The 11,888-nt window shown below is 36.9% G+C and overlaps 1 non-coding gene across 1 annotated transcript; it reads right to left on the bottom strand.

The window, feature by feature from the left end:
- Positions 1–1,199: 1,199 nt before the first annotated feature.
- LOC115069837 lies at positions 1,200–1,267 on the bottom strand. The gene has a single exon (XR_003849073.1). It is a non-coding gene; the product is annotated as a small nucleolar RNA SNORD115 (small nucleolar RNA).
- Positions 1,268–11,888: the final 10,621 nt, after the last annotated feature.

Below are 11,888 nucleotides of genomic sequence, written 5' to 3'. Positions count from 1 at the left end.
TTCTGAGTTTTGAACACTTCCCTGTAGTGTGCCTTTCACCAATGGCTGATAAGGGTAGCAATGCCTACTGAAATATACTAGGTGGGAAGACTTCCCGGACACCATTGCCATAGCTCAGTTTTTCTGGGTCTCATCGTAACCATATTGATTATGATTTTTATTGATCATCTCTCTTATTGACCTTGAATCTTAGAATTCATACTTAGCATGTATTAAACATTTTTCTTTGGAAAGTTGACCTCTTTTGGTTATGTTCTAGGGTTCACTGGAATTCATTATTTGGGCTTTAATGTCCTTCCTTTTCCACACAGCCCTTTCTTGAAAAACTTTAATTATTGTTAATAATCCAGTGGGAGTAGTTTCTGGCTGTAACCTCTGCTGGCAGTTATAGTTTACATCATAAAGTGCTATGGGCCAGAATGTAGTATTTGTTGACCACAGAACTAAGAAACCATGGCCAGGACACCATGATTCTTGGCCACATTCAAACATTTACACCATCTAAGGATCTGTTGAATCTGAGGCCTGATTGCTGACCACAGCTTTGTTTGCTTCAGTGCTGCCACTCCTATTTTTTCCAGTGCCACAGTCCTCTGGGAGTCCTCCTTCCTTTCAGACTGACATAATATACCATTCCTAGTCATATTGGATAGCAATATTCTTGTATTACAGACTGGAGGAACCTAGTTTGTTTACCACTAGTGGTACCTAGTTTGGGTACCACTGGGGATATAGGGCATGATGTCCTTCTAAGTGCATCACAACTCTTTTTAACCTGGAATCAAACTTTGTTACCTCTAACCTCATTGTTCAAGGCTCCAGACCCTTGCTTGTTTATTCCTCTGAAAGTTTTGCCATTCAACATGTTTTGTCCAAGATGACCTGAACAGCAAACCTTGTGCCAGGGGCAATCTGAAACTGAGGCTTTTCTTCGTTTCACACTGATGGTTGGAAAGGAGAAGCATAATGTCAACCCAAGTTGCAATATTTCCTTTGGGCCAAAATGGACATGTATACCATTGTGTAGCCTGTGCACTGATATGAATTAGGAGTTTCCATTTCTCGGTGTTTTGAGCATTGGCACTCCATCTTCTTGAGTTTCCCAAATGTGGTAATGTTCTTTACTCTCTGTAACTTTCACTGTAATTGGATCAATGGTGCCATCCTTTTTTCATTCATGTCTCTCTTGCTTATTCTTTAGTATAATCCTATTAACCATGATTTTATTTCCTTACATCCCTTCAAAATATTATGAGGTATCATCATTTACCCAAATTAAATCAATGCTCTACCTGTGAATGCTTCTACTTGCACACCTGCCTTCTATTCCACTGCAGGTCATTGTTTAGACTTTCAACATCATACTTCTACCTCTTTTAGTTTTGGATTGTCTATAAGTCATTTCATTGATTACTGTATTTATGTCACACCTTTCTTCATTTTTTTGTTATATGTCTTTTCAGGCTCTTACAGTCATCCTTTCACTTGTATATCTGCTTTGCTTTTTATTACTATTTTCTATGTACTTTCTTATTTTTCATTGCTCTAGTTGTACTCACCAATGTGGACATTTTATTTGTGACAACAATTTCAGTTGATGTCACTGTGAATCCAAATGAAAGAAAAGGACCTATCAAGTTGGTATCAATTTGCCTTTTAGCTAAGGTAGTGTCCTCTACTCTATAAGGTTAATTTTAATATTTTGTTCACAGAGGGTCACCTCTATAGCCTTGTGACACCTGTTTTGCTTTGCTGAACATCAAGATATGCAGCCTCAGTAATTTCCTTTAAAAAAAAAACCAGTAATACTATCCTTCAGCATTGTCCTGTTTTGTTAACCATATTATACTCAGCATGTTTTTTATTTGTTTCTCTCTTTATGACAATGTAAGTTCTCAGCATAACTGGATATGAGAAAGAACCCTCTCCATGTATACTTCCATGTACACACCTTCATTTGTTTTTATTAAAAATAGTTGACTAAGTGGCATGAGTTTTAATGCACTTTGTGCTAGGGTTCTGGTAAACAGCCTTTGTTCCAGGGGCAGTTGGTCATCATGTCTTTTCCTCTGTAGTAACATTTGTCTCAAATTTGAATTCAGATTTTGAAGCAAACCACAGCCCTTCCCTTTTACCATGTCTCACTCTGTCATTTCTTTCAGTCATTGTAATGACTATTACATCTTGACCCATCCTTCAGTTTGTATTCAATCAGTCCATGAGATCCAGAATAGATAGGAGAAATGCTTACTTCATATATTGAGGTTGCTCATTCATTACTTTAGTTAGATCCACTGATTCCAGCAGTATGAAGAAATCCTTGGAAAGGATCATTGTCCAATTAAACTTCACCACATGGGACTATAGACAGGAATTCATCTGCTTCTGTATGCCTCTTAGACTAACATGTACAGCCTGGGAATAATCTTTTTCTAAGTCATCCTCTTAAGGCCACATGTACCCTCAAGTCATCAACTCAACAAATGCAAGATAAGATATCCAAACCAAGAAACGGCACCAACAACATAACTCCAGATGCCTAAATCCTATCATGAAAGCACAAAAAACATGACTAGCCAAAACTCTTCCATAATTTAGCATCCCCATCATAACGTTTCCCAAGAAAGCTGATACATAAGAAAATAATTTCAAAGTAGCAATTATATGTTCAAGAAACTCAGAGAAGATACAAATAACAGACTGAAGACTGTGAAAACACAACAGTTGAGTGAAGTAAAACATTTCAAGATATGAAATTAGAATTTAATAAAAGGATAGAATCTCTGAAGAAAAACTAACTTAAAACTCAAAATGAAAAGCCCAGAAAGTCAGACAAAAAGCACAGAGGAAAGCCTCACCAATAGACTGGATCAAAGTGAAGAAAGAATATCAGATCTTGAGGACAAGGTAGAAGAAATCAACCACTCAGTTAAAGAAAATGTTAAATTTAAAGTAACTCAGGAATAGACCATGCAGGACCTTTGGGACACTATAAAAAACAAACCTATAAAAGAGATACAGAACAAAGAGAAGAAATCCAAGTCAAAGACACAGAAAATATTCTCAACAAAATCATAAGCCAGGCATGATGGCACACACCTTTGCTCACAGCACCTGAGAGACAGAGACAGGCAGATCTCTATATGTTCAAGGCTATCCTGGTCTACATAATGAGTTCCAAGCCAGCCAGAGCTACATAGTGTGACCCTGTCTCAAAATCGAAAGAATTATAGAAGAAAATTACACAAATCTAAGGAAAGAGGTAACTATCAAGGTTCAAGAAGCATACAGAACACTAAGTAGAAAGGATCAGAAAAGAAACTCCCCACATCATATAATGATCAAAGCACTAAATGTACAGAACAAAGAAGAGATATTGCAAGTTGCAAGAGAGAATAACAGCTGATTTTTCATTAGATACTATGAAAGCCAGGAGGACCTGGACTTATGTTCTATAAGTCATGAAAAAATAGAGATGCAATTCCAGACTACTATATCCAGCAAAACTTTTTATCAGTTATAATTGAAAGAGAATGTAAAAGTTTCCATTAAAAACATAAGGAATTTATGTGCACCAAAGAAGTACTACAGATGATATTAAAAGGAATATTTCCATCTGAAGAGAAGATCAAACACACTCAAGAGTACACAAGAAATACGTAAACAATTCAAGAATAGATAGCCAAAAGAGGTCAAATAACACCACCACAAGAACATAACAGAAATCAATATATATTGGTCAGTAAAAACTCTCTATAATAATGGTCTCAATAAAAAGATACAGACTAGCTGATTTGATTGGAAAACATAATTTACCTTTATGCTGCCTCCAAGAAAATTAAAATGCAGCATACCAAAAATCTATGGGAAATAATGAAGGGAGTCCCAAAGGAAAGGTTGTAGCATGAAGTGCCTACACTAAAAAAAACTGAAGTGATCTCATATTAATAACTTCATAATTCATCCAAAGGCTTTCTAAAAACAAAAGCAAGCAGTGCCCCCAAAAGAGTATGAAGAGATAATCCAAATCATGGCTGGAATTAATGAAATGAAACAAAAATACAAAGAATCAATGAAAGGAAGGGTTGGTTCTTTGAAAAAATTAACAAGCTTGTCTAAATTTTACCCAAATAAACCAAAAGAAAGGGGCGAAAAGTGAAGCATTACAACAGATAATGAGGAAATTCAGAGACTCATAAGAACATATTTTTTAAAATCTGTATTGCACTAAACTGGAAAATCTAAAATAAATGCATGAATTTCTAGATACCATGACCTAAAAAAATAAGCAAAGTTGAGTAAACAATTTTTAAAAATCTACAACAAGCAATGAAATGAAAGCAGTAATTAAAAATCTCCAAAATAAGAAAAGCCCAGATGTAGGTAGAAACAGCACAGAATTATACCAGACCTTCAAAGGCAACCTGACATGAATAGTCCTCAAATTCTTTTGAAAAACATAACGAGAAAGAGCACTTTCATATTCTTTCTCTGAGGCCAGTATTACTCAGATATTCAAACTAGATGAAGATCCAATAAAAATGATAAGTCCATTTCTCTGATGAATATAGGCACAGATATTCTCAATAAAGTACTTGAAAACCAAATTAGAAAATGCATCAAATGGATTTTTTCACCATGACCAATTCAGATTCATCCCAGAGATGCAGGGATGGTTCAACATAAGCCAATGAATAAATTTAGACAAACCAAAAGACAGAAACTACATGCGCATCTCAGATGCATAAAAGGACTTTTACAAAATCCAAAATAAAAGTCATGGAGAATCTAAGGATTTGCCTGAGACATATCTCAATATAATAAATGCATCAAGCCCACAATGAACATCAACAAAACAGAGAAAATATCAAAACATTTCCATCAAAACCAGGGATAAAGTAATTATGCACACTTTCTCCATTCCTGTTCAATATAGGGCTTTAAATTTTATGTGGATCGATAAGAGATGTGAAGGAGATAAAGGGTATACAATTAAAAAAAGACAAAGCCAAACTATCTTTATGTGTTAATGGTATGTTTCTATATATAAAAGACCCTAAAAATTTCATGACGAAACTCTACAGCTGATAAACACATTCATAAAGTAGCAGGATACAAAAAAACACAAAAATCAGTAGTTTTCCTGTGTACAAACAGCAAACATGCTGAAAAATAAGTGAAAAATTATCCTATTTATCATAGCATCAAAAAAGAATCATGGAATACATCTAACCAAGGAGTTAAAAGACTTGTAGATAAAAACTGTAGGACTTTGAAAAAAGAAATAGAAGATTCAAGAAGATGGAGAGACCTCTTATGCTCATGAATCAGTAGAATCAATGTTGTGAAATGAACACATTCCCCCAAAGCAATCTACAGAGTCAACACTATCATCATTAAAATTCTAACACATTCTTCACATAAATTGAAAACAATTTACAGATTCATATGGAAACACAAAATAAACCCCAGGATAGTTAAAATAACCCCAAACAGTAAAAGAAGAGCTGGAGGCATCACCATCTCTAATTTCAAATTATACTACAGACCTATAGTAATAAAAAAAGCATGGTACTGGCAAAGAAACCGATACATTAATAAATGGAATATAATTGAGGACTCAGATTTAAGTCCAGGCATTTCAGCCAGCTGACTTTTAACAAAGGGTGCAAAAATACACACTGGGAAAAAAGACAGCATGTTCAACAAATGGATCTGGTCAAACTGGATAGTTATATGCGGAAGAATGAAACTAGATCCCAATCTTTCACTCCGCACAGAACTCAATTTCAAATGGATCAAGAACCTCAACATAAGACATGACACCCTGAATCTAATAGACGTCAAATCACTGGAACTTTTCAGCACAGGAAAGGACTTTCTAAACAATATCCACTTCACACAGACATTGAGAGCAACAACTGACAAATGAGACCTCATGAAACAAAAGCTTCTGTACAGAAAACTGACACCAACATTTGAGTGAAGACGTAGCCCACAGAATGGGAAAAAATTTTTTACCAATTATACATCTGACAGCCAGTTATTATCAGGAACATAAAAAGAACTGAAAAACTAAACATAACAAAGCCCAAGCAACCCATTTGAAAATTGGGTCATGGAACTAAATAGAGACTTTTAAAAGATGAAATTAAAATTGCTGAGAAATATTTTTCTTGTTCATAATCTTTAGCCATCGTGAAAATGAAAACTGAAACTTCTTTGAGATTTCTTCTTAACATAGTCAGAAAGACTAAGATAAAACAACGACAAGTGTTTGCAAGGATGAGGAGAAAAGGGAATATGTATTCACTGATAGTGGGAGTGCTAACTGATGCAGCCACTATGGAAATCCATGTGAAGATTCTTCACAAAGCTAGAAACATATCTGACCCTGTTATCCAGCCATACAACTCTTGGATATATACCCAAAGGACTTCATATCCTGAGACAGAGGTACCTGCGTATCCATGTTCATTGGTGCTGTATTCACAATAGCCAAAAAATTTTAACAATTTACATATCCATCAACTATGGAATGAATAATGCAAATATGGCACATTTACATTATGGAATGTTATTCAGTTATTAAGAGAAATGAAATTATGATAAATGCTAAATCGATGGAACTGTATACAATCATCCTAAGTGCAGCAAAGCAGACCCAGAAAGATAAATGCAGTATGCTCACACTATTAAATGGATGTTTAGTTTTGACTCTTTAGATGTGTTTTATTCATTTGGAAAATTCATAGAGGTCCAGAAACCTGTAAGGAGAAATGGAGGTGGGATTCATGGTGAGAGAGAATGCAGTGATGATATAAAGGTATAAAGAAGAATAATGGAATAGGAAGGGTCAAATGGGGGTAGGGAATGGGAAGGCAGTGTAAACAAAGGAATATGAAGAGGGAAAACTAACACTAAAGGGATTTGTAAAGCCATATAGAAACCTACTACTATAAAGTCTTCTTAAAATATACACATACAATATATGAAGAGTTTATAATGGAGTTATTTCATAATAGGGTGACAATGCCCCTATCAGACACCACAGGAGAGCAAATAAAAAGTCCAATGCCAGGAGCAGACTCTCCCATTTGAGTTATTGACCAGGAGCTACCATATACCTTCAAACAGTACTGGCTATTTCCATTTCTCTTGGCTAGCCACCAGAATTACATTGCAACTCTATTGTGGAAGATATTGCATGAATGAATCTTGGAACAAGCATGGTTCAATAATAGCATGAATACTATGGGAGTAATCAGCCACTTGCTGATGGAAGACATGCCCTACAAGATGAAGTCACATCTATGTCATTGTTATTAGGGTCAAGCACCTATGACTATACAGGTCACAGGTCACATGGAAGAGCCTACTGCTATTATTTTGCTAAAAGGGCATAGTAATGATTTGTTGTTATAGATTAATCCATCTCTCAATTCTCATCAGAAAAACTTCATCCAGGAGATGATTATTACAGAAACCTACAACTGTTCAACAAGCAGAGAACAATAGATGGCAGGGTGCTGAGTCCAAAGAGGATCACTATGTCACATCCTTTCCCCCTAAATCTCAGGTATAAATGAAGAAGAGGAGGTAGAAAGATTCTAGGAGCCAGAGGTTATAGATGAATTAAAGGAAACTATGTTTTCTGGACACAACAGGACAGTTGCACTGTGAGTAACCATTGTTTGTTGGTATTGAGAATATAAACTTGTGAAGCTACTATGGAAATTAGAATGCACTTTCCTCAAAAAATTTCTAATAGAAGGAGAACTACCATATGACACAGATATATCACTCTTGGGTATATATGTAAATGAATTTAAGCCGGCATACCTCAAAGGTATTGTATACCCATATTTATTGCTATACTAATCACAATAGCAATAAAACAGAACCAGACTGTGTCCATCCACAGATAGATGGATCAGTAAAATGTGGTACATATACACATTTGAATTTCATGCAGGTATAAAGAAAAATGAACTCATGATATTTTTAGATAATGGATAAAACTGGAAATTATTTTGTTAAGTGAATAAGCCAAACTCAGAAGGTGTTGGGGGATCCTGCCGTGAAGGTCACAGTCCACCATGTCCAGATAGCTCCACGAGCTCAGCTCATAATGGAGGACTCCCTTTCTCAGCAGGGGCTTCCTACTTTCTGCCTGACCTTATTTGGAAAGTGTCTCTAAGCACAGATGCCTGGCCTTATTTGGAACATGACCTTTGGCATAGTTACCTGTGAGAGTTGCCCCTAGGTTTTTTCCTGTATGATAATTAGGCATTGCACTACAGCCACTCCATCCCACCTTCCCTTTCTACATGAAAGGGTCCCCATACCACAGGCAAATAAAGCACACTATGAACACCTATCAGGTGAAGCTTTGGCTGCTGTCTTCACCCTATATTTTCCCATGGCCCCCTGAATAAATGAGCTGTCTCACTGAAGCTGACTCCTGGAAGGCTTTTTTATGTCATACTCACAGCCGTCCTGACCCTGCTCGCCACCTCTGCTCACTTTGTCCTCAAGGATCAGTGGCCAATGACCCATGAGGGAAGAGAGACCAACAAGAAGGATAAAACTTATGTGTTTTCCCAAACACATATGTGGAACTTAGATATAAAAGTGGTGTGTGTGTGTGTGTGTGTGTGTGTGTGTGTGTGTGTGTGTGTGTGTGTGTGTGTGTGTGTGTGTGTGTGTGTGTGTGTGTGTGTGTTGTAAAAGAAAGAAAGGAAAAGAATTGAAACATTTGCAATCTTAAATGAGGACAATATTACTCTACACTAAACTCAACAAATATTGAACAAAAATTATAGATTGATTTCCTTTCTGAACATAGATTAAAAAGTCTTCAATTAAACATTTACAAGCAGAATTCAATAAAATTTTAAAATGATTATGTCTCATGTATGCTTCATTACATGCATAGAAGGATAGTTCAATAAAAACATCACTAATACATCACATCAAAGACAAAAGTAACATGATCATCTCAACAGTTAACAGAATAATTCTTTGATCAAAATGTAAAACTTTACATGATAAAATCCCCCAAATAAACTGTGAATAGATGTATCATGTCACAAAATAATAAAGGCTATGTACAGTAAAACAACAGGTGACATTATAGTGGATGGGAAAAAACTGAAAACATTTCTTTTAAAATTAGGAAAGAGGGGGCTGGAGAGATGGCTCAGTGGTTAAGAGCACTGATTGTTCCTGCAGAGGACCCGGGTTTGAATCCCAGCATCCACATGGAAGCTAACAACTGTCCACAGCTCCAGTTCCATGGGGTCCAATGCCCTCTTCTGATCCCCACTGGCATTGCCTGACACGGGTGCACTTACAGCATGCAGACAATACACTCATACATATAAAATAATTAAAATAAATAAATATTCTTAAGAATTAGGAAAGAGATGACTGTGAATGTTTTACAGCTTTATTCTCAGTAGTGCTTGAATTCTTCAGAGTGAAAAAGCAAGAGGAAGGAATTAAAATGATATAAGTAGTTGTGGTATTTTAATGGCAACAGGTAATACAGAAGCTAATACAGAAGCTGTTACCAGAGAGTGGGGTTGCTGCTGTGAGGAACATGACTATGTTGGTTTTTGGAGTAATGTGGGAGAGTGTGGAACTTTGAACTCAAAAGGCAGCTGAATGCTATAAACAGAGCTTATCAGGCATTCTAAGAAGAACCTGGAAGACAGAAGTGCTGAAAATAATGTGGAATGTAGAAATTTGGCTAAAGAATTTTCGGAGGGAAACAATTATATTACCAAATTGATTAGAAGATATTCATGTGATTTGGCAAAGAATCTGTCAGCCTTCTACCCATGTCCTAAGAACTTGTCTCAAAATAAATTTTAAAAGTAATAGGCTAATTCTTTGGTGGAGGAAATTTCAAAACAGTATAACACTGAGTCTGTGGGATGGTTATTTTTTCTTTTTTTTTTTTTTTTTTTTTTTTTTTTTTTAGTTTTTTTGAGATAGGGTCTCCCTGTAGCCCCATCTGGCCTGGAACTTGCTATGTAGACCACGCTGGTCTTGAACTCCCAGAGATCCACCTGTCTCTGTCTCCTGAGAGCTGGGATTAAAGATGTGTGCCACTATGCCTGGTGCTTGTTATTATTAAATACAGTTCTGCAGGGCTACAATGAAAAAGAAGAAGTGGGGCAGAAAAAATACAAAATGTACAGTTTGGAGAGTAAAACACCACTAGAAAACTTAATGTTTCCCTAAATGCATGTGCTGGAAAAAACACTATGGTTATTAGAGAGATTAGTATCATTAAGGAATGGCTTCCTGCTCTGAACTGGAAAAATGGGAAGGGTGCCCTCAGGACAAGAGCTAGATTTACAGTTTGTGAAAGGAAAAAGCCTAAGGAGTTTTTTGCTCTTAAAATCCATACAGAGCTGCACTAATGTTGTTCAAGCAGGCAAGGGTCTAATAGGTAAAAATTTGGTGGAGAACCAGCAAATGGAGGAGGAGGCAGCGAGGCACAGATAAAACTCTCAGCGGGATAGAGCTTTATTTCATACGGGACATGTTCCCCTCAGGGAAGGGAAAATATCAGCCCACGGGTTGTGAGCTGGGGTTTTATATACGGGGGCTTCAGGGAGCAGAAGGGGGGGGGTTTTTTGGGAAAAATCAAGCCGGGGGGGGGGGGGGGAAAAGGAGGGCTTGTAAACCTGGCTCCGTTCTGTCTGCCAGCCAGGATCTGGGTCAGGAAGTGTTTACTTTTTTGTCCTCTTAAGATAAGGGAAAAGCTACTGTGCTAAACAACTCCTAAAATCTCTGGTTAACAGGCAGAATCTGCTTATCTTGTCTTTGGAGATCAGAGGAAAGGCAGGCTGCCTCTTAGAAAAGTCTGCTTCCCTTGGCTTCAAAGGCCAAGGTGCTTATCAGCTCAGTTCCCTTTTTCAGGCTTCAAAAATCCAAAGTCCATAGGTTCCTGTTGGGGAGTGGGAGGGCTGCTGCTGTTTGAAACCCTAATAGGGTCCATCCCAATCTCACAACTGAACATGGCTGTATCATTCATTTGTTACTGCCTTTGAATTTATGAAAGGTGAAAGAGTGAAGAGTTGTGCATTCTTCCTCTGTGGTTTCAGAGAGCCACTAAGTCTTGGCAACATGAGGCAGGGCTGTGGCCCTAAGTGAATGTAATGCCATTAGGTGAGGTTGAGAAAATGAAGCCTACCTTAGAGTGGGGAAACCAAGATGTTGGAGATGAGAGTTCATTAGACATTTTCAAGGAGAGCTACATACAGGTAGTAAAACCATCTGAAAATAGAGATGTATACTTCAGGTAGCTGGAGAGTACAGTCAGGTAAGTTCTTTAAAACTAAACCCCAGATATTAGAAGATGTGGAACTTTAGGATTTGGTGGAAAATTTAGGATACTGCTGGGTTTCAGTCTTGCCTTTGTCCAGTATTTCCTCAGTATGCCCCCATTCCTCCATTTTGCAATGGGAATGTTCATGTTGTGCCATTGAATGTTGGAAGTATGTCATTTGCTCTTTTATTTATTTCACAAGAGCTTACAGTTAAGAGATTACATTGAGTCTCATAAAGGACTTTGGGTTTTTAAAATGTTGTGACTATTAAAGATTATAGGGTGCTTTGAAATTGGATTAATGTATCTTACATTATGGTTTGGCCATGAAACCAACAGATGTAGGATGTGAAAGTGGTGGTCTGAATGTGAAATATCTCTCATAGGTTCATGTATTTGAACACTTGGTACACAGTTGCTGGTGCTGTTTGGGGAAGTTATGGAATTTTTAAGTCATAGAGCCTTCTTGAAGTATATCACTTGGGATGGGTTTGGAAATTTATAACCTTGCCCCATTTCCAGTTCATTCTTTCTGCTTCCTATG

This window comes from Nannospalax galili, unplaced genomic scaffold (assembly GCF_000622305.1).
Source record: "Nannospalax galili isolate Female #2095 unplaced genomic scaffold, S.galili_v1.0 scaffold275, whole genome shotgun sequence".
In the NCBI taxonomy this organism is placed as follows: Eukaryota; Metazoa; Chordata; class Mammalia; order Rodentia; family Spalacidae; genus Nannospalax; species Nannospalax galili.
This window is presented reverse-complemented; position numbering and strand designations above follow the sequence as displayed.